At 41.7% G+C, this 17,409-nt stretch overlaps 1 long non-coding RNA gene across 1 annotated transcript in view; it reads left to right on the forward strand.

Annotated features, from left to right (window-relative positions):
* Window positions 1-17,409, forward strand: part of LOC147032378 (uncharacterized) — an 86,577-nt gene that overhangs the window by 56,983 nt on the left and 12,185 nt on the right. Inside the window, exon 3 of the long non-coding RNA XR_015055144.1 lies at window positions 12,433-12,553. This is a non-coding gene — a long non-coding RNA (uncharacterized LOC147032378). The remainder of the gene's footprint in view (window positions 1-12,432; window positions 12,554-17,409) is intronic.

The raw sequence follows: 17,409 nt of genomic DNA on the forward strand, positions 1-17,409 counted from the left end.
CCTGTACCAGAAGCGGCTCATTGTCAGAAACAAACTTTGCGACAGTATCTGTGTTGTAGTTTGTTTCATGGAATCATTCTCTACTGATGGTTGCGCTTTCAGACCTATTAGAAGAAGGAAGTCCCCACTTAGTTAAATCTTTCCCACTCATGTGTCATACCAAATCTTCAATGTATATCAGAGCCTCATTGAACATATCTGGTGTGTGCTGGATGTCCTCTTGGGGATGTTCTCTTTGGACTCTGTTTTTTACATCCTCAGACAGGGCCTCTTTGTGAATGTCCCAGAGGCTCTTGGGATCTGACATCTCACATGAAGTTATCATAATAGCAAATAGATACCTCATGGTCGATGGGGATTGAGAAACAGTTGCCTCTTCAAGCATGGCGTTCCAATGGGCATCGTCTTCTTGGAGTCCAAGGAGATTGCAAGCCTCACGGAATGTGCTGCAAATTTGCCCGTCCACTGTTCTCATATCTATGAAACTCACTGGGCCTCGTTTCACATGCAGGAGGAGGCGGACGCAGAAACACTCAAAATTATTGGGATGTACTGTGTACATTCGACCCAATGTGTCAGATTTGTAAATATCGGGATATCCTGGAACTTCTGAACCCTGCTTCCTCCTGTTCCAACGTTTCTGACTCGAGTTCCAAGTGAAATACGTTGGCACCTGAGCATACAGTAGAGTTTGAGCAAAGTCATCAATTTTGCATAGTTTGAAAAATGCCAGTAAGTTAGAAATTGGAGGTTCTTCCGTCGTAAGTCGACGACTACCTGTATGTACAATAAAATATGACTTGTGTTAATCATGCATTAAAAGAGGCGTTTGTTGATGTGAATAGGGCATATGATAAGTGTGTCGAATGCATAAGTCATAATTCGGAAACGGGAATTCGGAATTAACTGCAGCACTATTTTTTCATTCTATTGCAAATGGCATTGGCCCCATGTCAATCGGCTGCACTTGAAAAATTAACGTTACGCAATCAGGTGATGACGTCATAATTCGGAAACCGGGAAGTCGGAAGTCATTGTCTTCAATTGACTGTAGTATTAATTTCTCATTCTCGAGCAAATGGCGTTGGCCCCATGTCAATCGGCTGAACTTGAAAAATTAATGTTACGAAATCAGGCGATGACGTCATAATTCGGAAACCGGAAGTCGGAAGTACAATTCTTTTACATCGGGACACTCCCGGGTACATGTTCTGTCAGTATGTGAAGTTTAGTGAGGATCAGTCCAGTACTTTTCGCGTGCATAGGTCACAGAGAGACACACTTTCAACTATATATATATATATACACACACACACACACACACACACACGTAGTGGCATGCATCTGTAATCCGGCTACTCGGAGGCTTGGGTTGGAGAATCGCTTGAGGACGGGAGCTCTGCACTGGGCAGCCCAGAATCATGGCGAAACCCAATCCTTATTCCTGTGTCGTAAGAGGCGACCAGGGTTGCGTCAGGAAGGGCATCCGGCGTAAAACCTATGCCAAATCAGTATACGGATCATAAAGGATGATCCACTGTGGCGACCCGTAAGAAGAACAACAACACACATATATATACATTATATATATATATATATATATATATATATATATATATATATATATATATATATATATATATATATATATATATATATATATATATATATATATATATATATATATATATATATATATATATATATATATATATATATGCCTGGTGTTGGCTTAATGGTTCGGGTGGTGGGCTTGGGATCCTTGAATCCTGCGTTCTAAATCCCACTTGGCTGTTGAATTTATACCAGGTGGGGTTGACTCTGCCTGTTATCCTTCTGATGTTGACAAAATGAGTGCCAGCTTGCTGGTATCCTGCGTTGGAGTGGTGACCCATCCAGGACTGTGACCAACAAACAACGAGACTGCTTAGACAGCACCAATGCTCTGCACAGAGTCTGGTCCTGATGGATGGATGGATACATATGTACACACACACACACACACATACACACACACACACACACACACACACACACACACACACACTTCTTTCAGATTTTGAAATTATTCCATTTTGTTTCAGAGAACTAATCTGTGTGAGAAATAACGAACAAGTTGCACCCATCATTATGATGAAGCATTCGAGTGGAGCATGAAGCGTTAAGAAGAAACAGGAGCTGAAGGAAAGAATTGCTAAACTTCCCCAAATTTGTGGTTGTCTGGCACCTGCAAGTGATACATCTTCACCTACTGAATTGCCTCATTCTGAAGGTGACATCTGGATATGTTAATTGGCCTCCCCCTGAAGCTGTTGTTTTGAATGGTGGTGTTGGCGTCGACATCCAGAAATGCCGAGGCCAAAGCTTTGACAATGCAAGTAACATGTCTGGTCCCTACAAGGACATGCATGGTGGAATAGGCAACGTAAATGAACTGGCAAAATATGTGCTTTATTTTGGACATTCGTTGATTCTTATGGACAAGGATATTGCAAGTTAGTGCAGTGAGGCTGTAGAGTTTTTTGATTCTGTACAAGCACTACATGTTTTCTTCACTGGCTCGACTGGGCGGTATAAGAAACTGAAAGCCAAATTCTAAGAAAAGGCCCTTTCCGTTTCAATGCCGAAGAAACTGAGCGACACGTTGGTTGTGTCATGCATTTGCTTGTCAAGCACGAGTGAATGGCTCTGAAGATATCATGGACATTTTGCTGGAGATGTCAACAGACTATCTTGAGAAGTCAGAATGTCACATTACTACATGATGACGATATGATCAAATGAGTAAACTTGAGACAGGAATTTTATAGGAATCCCAGAATCTTATATTCCATGCTTTATCAATACCAACAAAACTTTGCAGGGAGTGCATCTCAAGTTAAATGCTGCGGTTGGTGTGTTTTTTGTTTTTGTTTTTGGTCGCTCAAAGACTTTATCCAGCAACAATGTGATAAATTTGAAGAAGCTAGCAAGTTCTTTTCAGGAACAGAAGAGAATGTTGTGGAATGGCATCAAACTCATTCTTGTAATGTGCATCACAAGCCATTTGACTATGGTGATGTAAAAAAAAGCCTAGGTTGAGCTTGCACAAAAGGAGGCTTTTCGTACTAAGGCCTTTCAGCAGTGTATCAATAGGCTTTTGGTATGACTGGAAGATCGGCTAGCAGCCCACATTGAAGTATGTGATCTATTTGACTTCTTTATAAACATTCCAAATCCAACGATGAACCCTGATTGCATTAGAATTGCTGCAAATAAGTTGTCAGACTTTTCTACAATTCCGTTCCAGTCATTTCTCTCTGTCTTTTGCATCAGAAAAAAGAAGATTGTGTCCTGGAACAATTTATGTACAATTGCAGACTTGACAACGACATTTAGGTTACTTTTCCTAACACAGAAAATTGTTTGAAGATCTATCTCACTCTTATGATCACTAACTGTTCTGGTGAATGATCTTTTTCGAAAATAAAGCTGATCAAGAACTTGTAACGGTCGAATTATGACCCGAAGTCGTCTCACAAATATCTTACCGTGAGTGCTGAATCGGACACACTTCACAGTCTTGACGACACGGACATTGTTCGCACGTTTGCCATCCAAAAGGCATGCAAAGCATTGCTTTGAAATAAATGGTATACAGTACATGTTTAAATTTGCTATATTCTTGACATGGAGGTGTAAATATGGAAATATAAATAAGGGGGCCCACTCGCTGAGGTTTGCCCAGGGCCCCATAAGTGTTTAATTCAGCTCTGAAATGCTCACTTTATTAGGGCGCTCTCCACAAGTTCAAGTTGAACGCTCACCTCCTCCATTCATTCATTCCCCTGTTTGTTTGCGCTTGTAACTGACTTCCCCAGTCTGTCGTCTCAAGCTCTTACCTCCACGTTACTACACCTGCTGAGACCTTATTCCCTTTCATGTGCAGCTAATGTCATCATGCCGTGGTGCAGGTTAAATGTAGGTACGTTGTTATCCTCCTGCTTCTTGCTGTCCTTTGTGAGGGTTGATCCTGTGCCCCTTTATGTTCGGCTATTTCATGAACCTCAATAACTGCACAGTATTGAGTTATTTCTCCCAAAATACCATCCTCCTTGGAGCCAAATTGTTGGCATTGCTGAAAAGTTTTAGTCTGTGAAATACAATGGGTAGTTTGCTTTGACTTCAAAGCAGTAGTCAGGACAGGAATTTGGATTAGGTGCTGACAGACAATGGCCTACTCTTTTGCAAGGTACTGTGTAATTGTTAAGGTCCAGCAACTAAATAGTACCAGACTGTACAGACAGCATAAATCCTCTCTTGCCCGATGCAATATCCGACCTGCAGAGCATCAGCCTGGTTGCACTTCAAGAAATTATGCAAAGCAGCAAGCAGTTGATACATACATGAGAATGACGACATTCGAGCTTCTCATTTGATTAGACAAGCAGTTCTCTTCTTATGTCAGGGTGTTGGGCTTTCCGTAATTATCACCATTTCTATTACGTATTTAAATTGGGTTCAAAACTACAATTTCTCTCTTCTTTGTGGGCTGGTCACCTCTGGCGGCAAATTATCCGAGTAGGCAGTAACCTTTCATCTCCAGTCACCCGTCAGGTGTACCGAACATCTCAGCATTGCTCGACCGTAGGTGTAGTCGGGGCAGGAATTTGCAACTTGTTCAGGGTGGCGTACACAATTCACATATTCCTCGAAAGACACTGTGAGCTCTTTCCATGCGAGCAGGTGGAACAACCAGCTTAATGTCCATCCATTGATGTAATGCCATGGCTGTAAAACACCAGTCGGACAATTTGTAATCAGGTTTGTTGGGTATCGAACTGAGACTAAACTCAAAAACAAATAATGGACAATCTTGTGGAATCCGATATGCCATTTCGATAAATGGTCATCACCGGCACCCTGGCCAAATTCCAAATTCCTGCCCTCACCTACCGTCAGAGGGCACAGACATGCTTTCATCCAATGATCATACCCCACAGCCTTATGCTGCACATGAAAGAAGAAGACAGCTTGTTGCTGGATTATAACCAAGTCATGGCCCTAGTGTAATTTGTGGGATGGAGAGCTCAGATGTGCTGCCTACTGCCTGCCCAAGGGTCTGGAGCTGTGTGCGAGTTTTCTCCCCAAGATGAAACGTTTCCAGATCTAGCTCTATGTGTGCTTGATCATTTTGAAGTACATTCGATATTTTCAGATTGCAATTGCTCCACGATCTCTTTGTCTGAGGTATCACTGCTCAGCTGTCCCTGACGGTGGATGAGCCCCCATGTCCTTATCACCGAATTTATTTACTTAAAACTGGACACAGCGATGCACATGAAAGACTCAAGGAACTGAATGAATGACTACGCCAACTCGTCGAAATAATTTACGCAGAACCGCAGCAACAATTACAAGTTTAATTCCTCCATGAAATCTCAATTAAATTTGAAATATTGAACGCCTCCCCCACACCCCCCGCCCCTCCACACAAGCAATTTCTAATGTGTAATTATTTACAGAGATGCATGTTGTACAAGTGGAATCATCAAGCATATTGCACTAATACCACTACATTCTGACCACAGTATCCATTCAATCATCATCATCATCATCATCCCCAATGCAGAGCGTTGATGCTGCCGAAGCTGTTACTCGGCTACAATCCCAGACGGGGAACTACTCTGATTCAGCAGATCAGGGTAGGAATTTGTAATTTGTTCATGGTGCCGGCGATAGCTCGCCTGCTCTTCACGAAGGACACCGTGGGATCTTTAACGTCTACCAACAAATACTGGCCGACTGGACGCCGAGTTTAATGTCTGTCCGAAGGACATCGCACACACATTGATGAATCACCCGACATGTGAAACACCAGGATGACAGTTTATAGCTGGGTAGGGATGCAAACCCGGGTTAGACATCTTCGAGGTGAGGATGCGTATGTCAAGGCCATCCTGCCAGCCCCCAACAACAAGCTGGTAAAAACTGGACACAGGGACAAGATAACCTCATAATTGAAGATAGACCGCACTGGGGTTGCAGGGCTTGCTTGTGAGAGCCACCTGCTGTATAAAATAAGACTATAAGCCAAAGCCCTTTGTGCAAGGTTATTGCATCGATGCACAATTACATGAATTGGAAAGATTATAATACGTGCATTTCTTTGGTAACCAACAACCTGTGTGATTATAAGCAATTGATATGCAAGTATTCACAAGCTAAAGTGTTGGTGGATGATTGACTGTTGATATGGATATCGTTCGTTTCTAGGATTGTAGTTTGCGCATCGTCTAATAGTCATTTAGATCTTTGTAATTGGACTGGTTCAATCATTTGTTATGTTTCGTCAATGGTTCAAGGTTGATTATTGAGCAGGTAAATTCACGGTTACAGTTGAAAGTGCTAATCTTCTCAGACATTCTTTGCGATCATCATTGCAGTCAGTGGGATATTTGGGGCCATTAGGGCCGTGGCACATCTTTCCCCCAAATACTTAATTTGTACCTGTGAGATTGTGCCACAACCTCGCATTGCGACGTCACTTGATGAGAGAACGTCAGCATTTCGAAAAATGTAAAAAAAAAATCAAAAACAATTGTCATATAATCGAGGTTTATCAAAAACAATGTTCAGAAAATAGAGGTTTATCAAAAACAACGGTCATAAAATATAGGTAAATCAAAAACAACTGTCATCAAATAGAGGTTTATCAAAAACACCGGTCATAAAATAGAGGTTTTCCAAAAACAACGGTCAAAAAATTGAGGTTTATCAAAAACAACGGTCATAAAATAGAGGTTTATAAAAAAGCACTGGTTATACGAGGTGTGTTCAAAAAGTATCCAACCTTAATGTTTCGTGCGTAAACAAATGAAGCTAGGGAGGCGTGGTTTGGTGCACGTATGTAGGCGATCCTAATCCGTATACGTGAATATTTTCCCGCCTGCAGAAGCTGTCAGTCGCCGACAGACCGCCGATGAGTGAGGAAGTGGAAGTGAGCGCCGTCGAATTTTCATTTTTGACAAAATGACGGAAAAACTTGAACAACGCTACTGCATCAAATTTTGTGAAAAGCTTGGCGATTCCCAAGTGGAAGTGATCCGCAAGATTCAACAGGCCTTTGGGAACGAAGCAATGGGCACCACACAGATAAAAGAGTGGTACAACCGCTTCAAAGATGGTCGCACATCAGTGGAAATTGAAGCACGTTCTGGTAGGCCCTCAACATCCCGAAATGAGATCGTCATTGACCAAGTGAGGACCCTGCTGATGCAGGATCGTCGAATCACGATCAGATAACTTGCAGACAAGGCGGGCGTCAGCATTGGATCTGTTCATTCCATTGTGACTGAGGATTTGGGCTTAAGGAGAATCTCAGCGAAGTTCGTGCCAAAGCTGCTAATGATCAAGCAGAAGCAACTCCGTTTGGAGATCGCACAGGACATGCTGGAGACTGTGAACAGCGATCCCAACTTCTTCAACGGAGTGATCACTGGCGATGAGACCACAGTGATCTGTCATTTTGTCGAAAACGAAAATCCGACGGCACTCACTTACACTTCCTCACTCATCGGCGGTCAGTCGGAGACTGACAGCTTCTGCAGGCGGGAAAAAATTCATGCATACGGATTAGGATCACCTACATACATGCACCAAACCACGCCTCCCGAGCTTCATTTGTTTACGCACGAAAAATTAAGGTTGGATACTTTTTCAACACACCTCGTATAATAGAGGTTTATCAAAAACACTAGTTATAAAATCGAGGTTTATCAAAAACAATGATCATAAATTAGAGGTTTATTAAAAACATTGGTCATAAAATGGAGGTTTATCAAAAACACTGATAAAAAATTAGAGGCATATCAAAAACAATGGTCATAAAATAGAGGTTTGTCCAAAACAATGGTCATAAAATAGGGGTTTATCAAAAACAATTGTCATAAAAGAGGTTTCTCAAAAACAATGATCATAAAATTGGGGTTTATCAAAAACAACAGTCAAAACATAGAGGTTTATCAAAAACAACGGTCATCAAATAGAGGTTTATCAAAATCAACGGTCATAAGATAGATGTTTATCAAAAAGAACGGTCATAAAATCGAGGTTTATCAAAAACAACGGTCATAAAATAGAGGTTTATCAAAAACATCGGTCATAAAATAGATGTTTATCAAAAACAACGGTCATAAAATAGATGTTTATCAAAAACAACGGTCATAAAATAGATGTTTATCAAAAACAACGGTCATAAAATAGATGTTTATCAAAAACAACGGTCATAAAATTGAGGTTTATCAAAAACAATGGTCATTATATAGAGGTTTGCCAAAAACAATGGTCATAAAAGAGATTAATCAAAAACAACGGTCATAAAATAGAGGGTTGTCAAATACAATGGTCATAAAACAGAGGTTTATCAAAAGCAACGGTCATAATACAGAGGTTTATCAAAAACAATGGTCATATAACCGAGGTTTATCAAAAACAATGGTCATATAACCGAGGTTTATCAAAAACAATGGTCATATAACCAAGGTTTATCAAAAACAACAGTCATGAAATAGAGGTTTATCAAAAACAACGGTCAGGAAATAGAGGTTTATCAAAAACAACGGTCATAAAATAGAGGTTTATCTAAAACAATGGTCATAAAATAGAGGTTTGTCCAAAACAATGGTCATAAAACAGAGGTTTATCAAAAGCAACGGTCATAATACAGAGGTTTATCAAAAACAATGGTCATATAACCGAGGTTTATCAAAAACAATGGTCATATAACCAAGGTTTATCAAAAACAACGGTCAGGAAATAGAGGTTTATCAAAAACAACGGTCATAAAATAGAGGTTTATCTAAAACAATGGTCATAAAATAGAGGTTTGTCCAAAACAATGGTCATAAAATAGTTTTATCAAAAACACTGGTTATAAAATCGGGGTTTACCAAATATTATGGAAACTGCAACTAAAAAGTAAATCATCATAAAATTGCAACCTGCATCGATGCGTGCAAATCAGTTACTCTCCAGTTCAAAATCATTTCAATCTGTTGAAATAACAGCAGTTATTATCAAGTTATTATCATTATTATTACACTCATTATTATCAAGCCACAGGTTGTTTGCTGCCTCGCAGTTAAGATTGAAATCTTACTTTCAATCTTTCGCCCATGTGACCGCCTTCAAACCTCTGTTCAGTTATTCTTCTTCCTGCACATTATGCAAGTTGTTGTCAGCTCATCATCAACTTACATCAAATTGTATCTTCACTTCTGAGCATTTCTAGACTTCTTGCCTTTTATTTTCCTCCTACATTAGTCCTTTCATCTACTTGCCCTTTTCTTCCCAATGTGAGCATGTATTCTTGTTTTCTGTAATTGTGCTCATGTATGAGCAAGTACACATTTGTGTTGAAATAATTTCCTGATTGTGTTTTCTTAAACTTCAAGGAAACAGCTCATTGCCGAATCAATTTGTCTTTCATCTTCATCTGTGATCACTTCTACCTTTGCTAACCCATCTTCCCCACCCCAAAACATACCTTTAGGCTTTTTATACTTTCAGATCATGTCCTTTGTTCTTTGTCTGCTTGTTCCCTACTGCCCCTTCTGTCATTTTGAGAACTTCCCTTCTCTTTCATCTCGCTCTTCTTGCAACCACGTTTTGTTATTGGAAAAATACAATCTAGATTCGATCAGTTAGTGCTATCTTCATTTGGAATCAAAATAAGAATCTATATATAAAAAGAGCTCAGTCTCGGCGTGAGTCTCGTCTGTCCTTCTTTCCATCCCTCCATCTCTCCGTCTGTCAGGCCGTGTGACTGTAAGTCCATTATTTACGTACTAATGGAATCTACCTTTCAACCATTTAGACTGCCGAGACCCCTTAGACCTACGAAGACCCTCTAAGACCCTGAGGACCCTTAAGATGCAAAAGACCCAAAACACCCCAGAGACCCCAAAGACCTCAGGGATACCCAAAGACCAGGAAGACCTCAAAGACCCCCAAAGACCCTGAGACCCAACAATCAATGAAGACCCCCAAGACCCAAAAGAGCCCAAAGACTCATAAGACCCAAACAACCACAAAGAACACAGACCCTGAAGACCCTCAAGACCACCAAGACCCAAAAGTCACCAAAGACCTCCAAAATGCTGAAGACCAAAAAGACTCAAAAGATCGTTAAGAACACGAAGAGCCTGAAGATCTAAAAGACCCCGAAGACAAAAAAAGACCCCAGAAGACCCTGAAGACCAAGACCCTGAAGAGCCCAAAGACTCCTAAGACCCAAACGACCACAAAAGAACACAGACCACGAAAACCCTCAAGACCCAGAAGACCCCCAAAGACCGCAAAGACCCAAAAGTCACCAAAGACCCCCAAGATGCTGAAGACCAAAAAGACTCAAAAGATCCTTCAGAACATGAAGACCCTGAATACAAAAAAGACCCTGAAACCCAAAAGACCCCAAGGACCCAAAAGGCCCTGAAGACCAAAAAAACCGTAAAGACCCCAAAGTCACCAAAAACCCCAAAAGACCCCCAAACACCCGAAGGCACAAAAGACCCCAACGACCCAAAAGACAGCAACGACCCAAAAGGCCCCTAAGACCCCTCATACCCCGAAGACTTTAAAACCATTTCAACCCCTTACACCCTTCAGATAGATTAGACAGCGTAGAGCCTTAGACCATTGACCACTTAGACCTTCTTATATCACAAAATAAATTTCAAATAAATACAATATCAGCAATATTACAAATAAAGTTGTGGAGAAGAAATGTTTGTATTATGATTGGTGTAAATCATGGCAACACAGCAAATCTGTGACGTCAATCACTGCAACGACGTGTGGAGAGGAGAGTGTAGCAAGCCAAACCATGCTAGTAGGTATAAAATAAGCATTGACTCATTGACTGTAAACCTGGGTTACAAATAAAGCAGCATATTTTCCATTAATTTTACATCCTCCTCAAAAAATTCACTTTGCGTCATGGAGCGATTGAAAATACATGCTCGGAGAGGTGAAAAGTTTACACAGGACTGACAGAAGGGGTGTCGACAGAAAGGTATGGTGGTGGGTGTTTAATGAATGACATGAACTGACAGGATAGATTCAGAAGTAGCACACTCCCCTTTAACCTGTCTAGACTGGGTTTGATTTGTGTCTCGACTAAAAAATGCCATCTTGTTATTTTGTAAGCAGTGCTTGAGTGCATCAATGAGTAGAGTAAGGTGAGGCAAGATGCCACTGTCGGGGAAATTTGGCGGGAGGAAAGAAGCTCGTCTCAGGTGACGTGTCATCAGCTTCTTAACAGACTTCCTCAGGCCAAAGACTCGAGCAAGCCCCATTAACGTGTGGCCTCTTTTATTTCTATGCAACCATTTCCGGCCATGTGCTGGTGCAAGGAGTGAATCAAAGGAGTGTTTTAGACCTCAAGCAAAAACGTCATCATCATCCATCATCAGCATCATCATGGTCTGCTCTGTTCTATTTTTCATTTGGCGTGACCTACTCGTGGTGTTGTATGTATGCAAGTGTACACTACTCCCTCCCGCGCGTACAACTCGCACCAGTGAACCCACTAATGAGGCAACCAATATGTCACCACACAGCACCCAGAAACATAGGCAGTTAAGGTCGTGCTTTGGAAGCGCAAAATAAAAATAAAGTGCACACACAAGCACTCACTGTCACACATATAACTCGAGATCATGCCCAATGAAGAACAGGGAAGATCAAACCAAACATGTTAATAATGGGGTTTAAATGTGTATGCGGTTTTCGTGAGAATTCCTGAAAACTGCTGGTGTTGCAATGTGTGTTGTTTCCCCCAACCCCCCCCTCTTTCCCTACTATTATCCCTTCCCCCACTCTTTCCAGCTTGAAATGAAAAATCATTACCTCCACTTTTCATTTCCTGGATCTGTGCCTGCTATAAAGTATTTCATTAACGCATAATGGAGTATCATTCTCCCTCGTCAACTGGCACACCTGTAATCCCAACTTGCATTCCTGGAAGCGATAAAGGCTGAGCCTCTGAGTATAAACGGCATCACCTACCAAGAGGTCGTCGCACAGGTCCTATTGCTTTCTTGAGGCAGACCGATTGGAGGACTTTCAATGTTCTATCTTCTCTGATCCAGTATTGCTCACGTTGCCACCAACCTATGAGCCAACCAGCACTCCACAGCTCTATGAGAACAGATGCATTCACGCAGGAAGCTCATCATTCTCAACATTTCAAAGTGCAGGCTTCTTGCTAACACACACTCCTATATCTTGCTCTGTTTCTGCCTGTGGAATTGCCTCTCTGTGACTGTTCAAACATGCTCTTTCCTCATCTGCTTCAAGGTTGTAGCTGACTGCTATCTCATGTCTTTTATTATTGCCATTCATGATCTTTATTCACACAAACACACTCCAACACCCAGTCTTTTCTTGCAGGTCATGTTTGCACGTCCATCGAACGTCTGCTCGTTTCCTTCCGTCCTTTTTTTTTGGGGCAATGGAAACTCCGTCATCCACTCTCATCCCCTCTTCCATGAGCCTCAACTTTGATTAAAAGGTACGATTATTGAATAAATGTTTATTGAATCCATTTACAAACACATGTAAGTTCCTTTGCAGGCCTTAGCTTAAACCACTACAGAACAGAAAACTTAAGACAATCAAATTGCCCCAAATAAGAATAAAACAAACAGAAATAAACAATATTATAATATCAAAAGTATCATCACAGGAGCACATTTGTGTATCAGAAGAGTGACCAATGCCTGACATTTCTTTTAAATAATTCAAACGCAATCAGAGGAGTCGGCATAATTTATGAACACAACCCGTTTCTTTTCATTGCTTGAACATAGAGAACGGGGATTGTGCATTATATTTCAGGAAGAATGGATTTCATCTTTCATCAGTTCAATGAAAACATGTTGGCGGCTTACCTTTGAATATTTTGTGAATCTCTTCTCTTTTCGATTCAGTGTTTATACTTCATTTCACTGTATTGTTGAAACAATGAATAAGTGATCCTGTATAAGATATCTTTGCAAAGAAATTGATGTATTTATACATAATATATATATATATATATACTTAAATAATCATACTTTGGCAGACGGTTAGCCCTGCATGTGTACATAAGACCCTGGCAGGCACTTTGAGTTGATGGATTGCCTGAAATATAACTAGGCATCGAATTTCCAATGAGACATTGAAGCCGAGAGGATTTGCTTCCATAAAGGCACGATGAAGAAATAACTGTGCTCTTTAATGGTGAGCCATGTAGTCCGATTCTGATAGCATTTGCATACGAGTGCCTGCCACTGTTGCTGTCTATCTCCGACACAGACATGGCCTGACAACTGCACATGCATTGCACATCCTCGTACTACATGATTGAACTCACCGACTGTTCTATATATTTCACAGACACTCATCTGCTCCTTTAATTCACGGTTCCTCTCGACATCTCGATCATATTGAGTTTTAAAGGTTGCACTTTCTCTTGTTCTATCACCCTTCAAACTCGGGTAGATATGTGAAATTATATGAAGCAATTTTGCACTTTGTGATAAAGCAGGAAATTTTGCAGGATTCGAGACAAACATACACCACGTTCAGTGGCCAAATGGTTAGAGCATCCAATCTGAGTCTCAAAGGTCGGAAGTTTGAACACCGGCTGAGTCATTCCAATGACTTTTAAAATGGTACGTACGTGCTGCTTCCTTCCTTGATGATCAGCATTTAAAGAGGATAGAGCACGGACAACAGCCATAGGTTGCCAGCCATTACGCAGGTTTGATGGGCCGAATGGCCTCCTCCTGCTTCGAAGTTCCTTGAAAGGGAACCCATGGAGAAACATTTTCAGGAAGGGAGCCAAGCACTTAATAGGACCCATTAAATAAAGCATTATGGATTTCAAAGTGGCCACCATTGACAATAAATATATTTATAATATATACAGTACATCCAAGGCATAAATGAGAGTGAATAAAATGACTATACCCAGATTTTTTGGCCAATAACCCGATTTGCCTTTCAATACAGCCGTGTGAGATGAAGAGGGTGGCTGTGAAGACACTCACAAAAGAGAGCGGTAGAGTACACAAGCGATGCACTTTGAACTACAGGAAATCCAAATTCGAGAGCACAGAAGCGGAAATCTACAGGGAAGGATGCTGTCAGTTTGGAGGGGTGTATGAATTGTACCCGTGGGGATGACCCATTATCCAGTAAATGAGTCAGTGAAGCAAATATGTTTCTTCTGTGGCAAGGTTGACACGTGAGACACTTCACGAAATTTGCATTTTTTGGCATATATGCACGTAATTTCAGGTGTGCTATCCAATTGAAACACACACTCGTTTATTTGTCAAGGTAGGTGCTGGAGAGGCAATGCACCAAAAGCCTAATGTCAATTGTGAGGTTATACAACGAGGCAGTACAACAAACGAGCAGACAGACACACAAGCATGGCCATTTTGGTATTCAAGACAGTGGTCTTCATAGAGTTATTTCAGCTCGGTTTCCTCTATGAAATTGTTGAATACATTTGTCGAACATCCTGCCAACTTCCACAGGACAACAGGATGTGGACAGCAAGTACTTCCATCCATATTGTACAGTTATAGATTGGTTCCCTGTCATAAGCTCGATCTCAAATACTGTTTATATTGTGACGTCCACGGGACTTGAACAGTCCCGCCAACGTAGAATGAGCCGAAACGATGGAGGCGGTTTATTTATATATAACCCAAACATGGCGGTTCTAATCGCTCTACCGCAAACGGGATGAGGAAGGTGGCACGAGTCGCTTTTCACTGAGTTGATGATGTTTATTTGTTTTTATTATTAACCAGAAATAAACAGACTCGGCAAGAAGAGGGATCCGGGGCGATTCGACGGGATGGCGTGGGATCGGGCGTGGGGAAAACACAGACAATTCCAATGAATATACAATTCTCAAACCCTCTAAGGCGCCAAGTACACACACACACACACACACACACACACACACACACACACACACACACACACACACACACACACACACACACACACACACACACACACACACACACACACACACACACACACACACACACACACACACACACACATACAACGTAGCTACTTCTGGTGGTCAGGCTGGACCGTGGTGTGGACGCAACTGTCCCTGGATCAGCGTCGGACGAGCTGGCCTTGCTCTCGTCAGGGGGGCAGGAGAAACCGTGGTGCTGTCGACCTCCTGGTCCTGGCCCAAGTCCGCTCACAGCCGCCAGGGAACCAGTTCTGGCGCCAAATTGCAAGCAGGAGAGGGAGGCAGGTCCGCCCGCCGTTCGACCCCGTACTCCGAGTCAGCAGAACGCCAGAGCCAACCAAGGTGAGGCACGAGGCTCAGCAAGGCTCCAAGACACGATGAAGAACACGATCGAATCAGCACAACAACAAGTACGCTTCCCGCGCAACAGCCTCCACACCAAAAAAAACACGATCTTTTTGTCCAGATCTTCTTCCTCTTCCTTTTCCTTTTCCTTTTCCTTTTCCTTTTCGACCCCGAACAGAACCTTTTTATCCTCCCGTCCTCGTCACTTCCAATCGAGCCGTTTTATTGGCCCACCGCCGTCGCCTTCCGCCAATCGTGATCACGGGGCGGAGCCATCCGCAGCCCTGTCCTGTGACGTCACGGCCAGCCTCCAGGGACTACTAAAAGGGGTTTACGCAGACACACTTACCCTATCCCGTGTCCCTATCTAATTACGTGACAATTATCATTTCCCCCTTGAAGAAATGAACATTTACTAGACAACTTATCACCACTGAATTGCTACTTATTACATCGAGATCCTGGTAAACTCGAACAGCATGGCATACCTAATTAAACATCCTAATTACCCTTTGAATGCATACCCCCCCCCCCCCTCAAACGTAACACTATCAAAGTTTTATGGGTAACACTGCACTGCTGTATCATTGTACGCTGTGCATTCCAAAGGATCAAATTGTACACCTTTAAGGGGGAAAAAATTGTATATCAGGAGCAACTTTTGGTCATGTGTAAAGCACACTTCCTATCAGTAGATGTCAAGGAATGATGGATGTCAGCTCAACCTTTTTCGGGTGAAGTAGGATGGATGTCAAACGGTACTACTGGTGGCATGATCAAAAGTTCGAGCTGACATGTTGACGACATTGTCGCTAAAGGCATGTAACCTGATATGTTGACGGACATAGTCACCATGGGCATGTCTTTTAGTAGTCGAACTTTGGTATGCACCTAGTACTATATCGGCATTTTCCCCCAGTGTATCAACTGGGAAGAATATTTTGACCATATCATGTCCACTGGAAATATACTGCCTGACATGTCAATCTCCAATCGATTTAAGAAAGCAAAGAGCTCCACATTTACAATGAATATTAAACTCAATTGAAGTTGAATGTTGTGTTATACCTTCTGATTAGTTTAGGTAAAGTAAAGCCACAGCAGGTGTGCATTGATATGATGATGCTCTTTTGCGATGGCTTCAAATTATCTGTGGATTTTACAGCTGGGTCAATGTTATTTTATTTATTTATTTACGAAACACTGCGGAATTTGAAAATAAATGCAATCGTTTCCAGAGCGACCACTCTTGGTCTCACAAACGTTACTCCATCAATCAAAATCCCTTCCACGCAGGTAAACGCATATGTTTGTGTCACACGAACAGATTGTATAACGGTGACTTTAATTAAAAAGAGCGGAATTAGGTATTCGTACTGCGAGGGAGATGGACTCCTGGTTGGAAGACGCCAAGTGCAGTGTGCTGACATTAAGAGCGGGATTGACGCCAAGTCGAACGGCTGGAGAGCACATGATGACTCCGCGTGCTTGGTGACATTTGCGTTTTTCACTCTAATGTTCTGCTTAATTGACAGGCCCTGTCTGGTACAGCAGTAATTTTCGCCTTTTGAAATGAATGGGCGTTTGCTCCAAAAAGAAAGTGAGCTCTCAATTTTTTTTCATTTTGCCTCCATGACATCATGAAAGGAGCCGTCTTGCTCGGCAGGATTACTGTGGGATGTGTATAACATCCATCTATTTACCGATGTTGTCTTTCTTAGTATAAAAAACTTATCAAATCACATGATGAAGTCGTTATGCCTTCATGTGTGTGTCTCTTGATGTCAGTGTGAACAGTTCTTTGTGTTGGGTTTCTTTTAGTAAGAGAACGTTTTTGACATTGTTCAATAGATATAACAAGACGATTCATGCATTTCCGAGTCAATAAAATTCAGGTGCGAAGAGCTTGAGATCTATTCTAAAAATATTCAGGATAATTGAATGAAACAAAAGGCCATTAGGTCCTTAATGGTCATGTCATCGGAGTGGCTTTAATCAACGTATACTGGTACCTACCTGGTCCTTTGGCAATC

The sequence above is a fragment of the Eptatretus burgeri genome, chromosome 2 (genome assembly GCF_056783735.1).
Source record: "Eptatretus burgeri isolate ZD-2024b chromosome 2, Ebu_testis_v1, whole genome shotgun sequence".
NCBI lineage: Eukaryota > Metazoa > Chordata > Myxini > Myxiniformes > Myxinidae > Eptatretus > Eptatretus burgeri.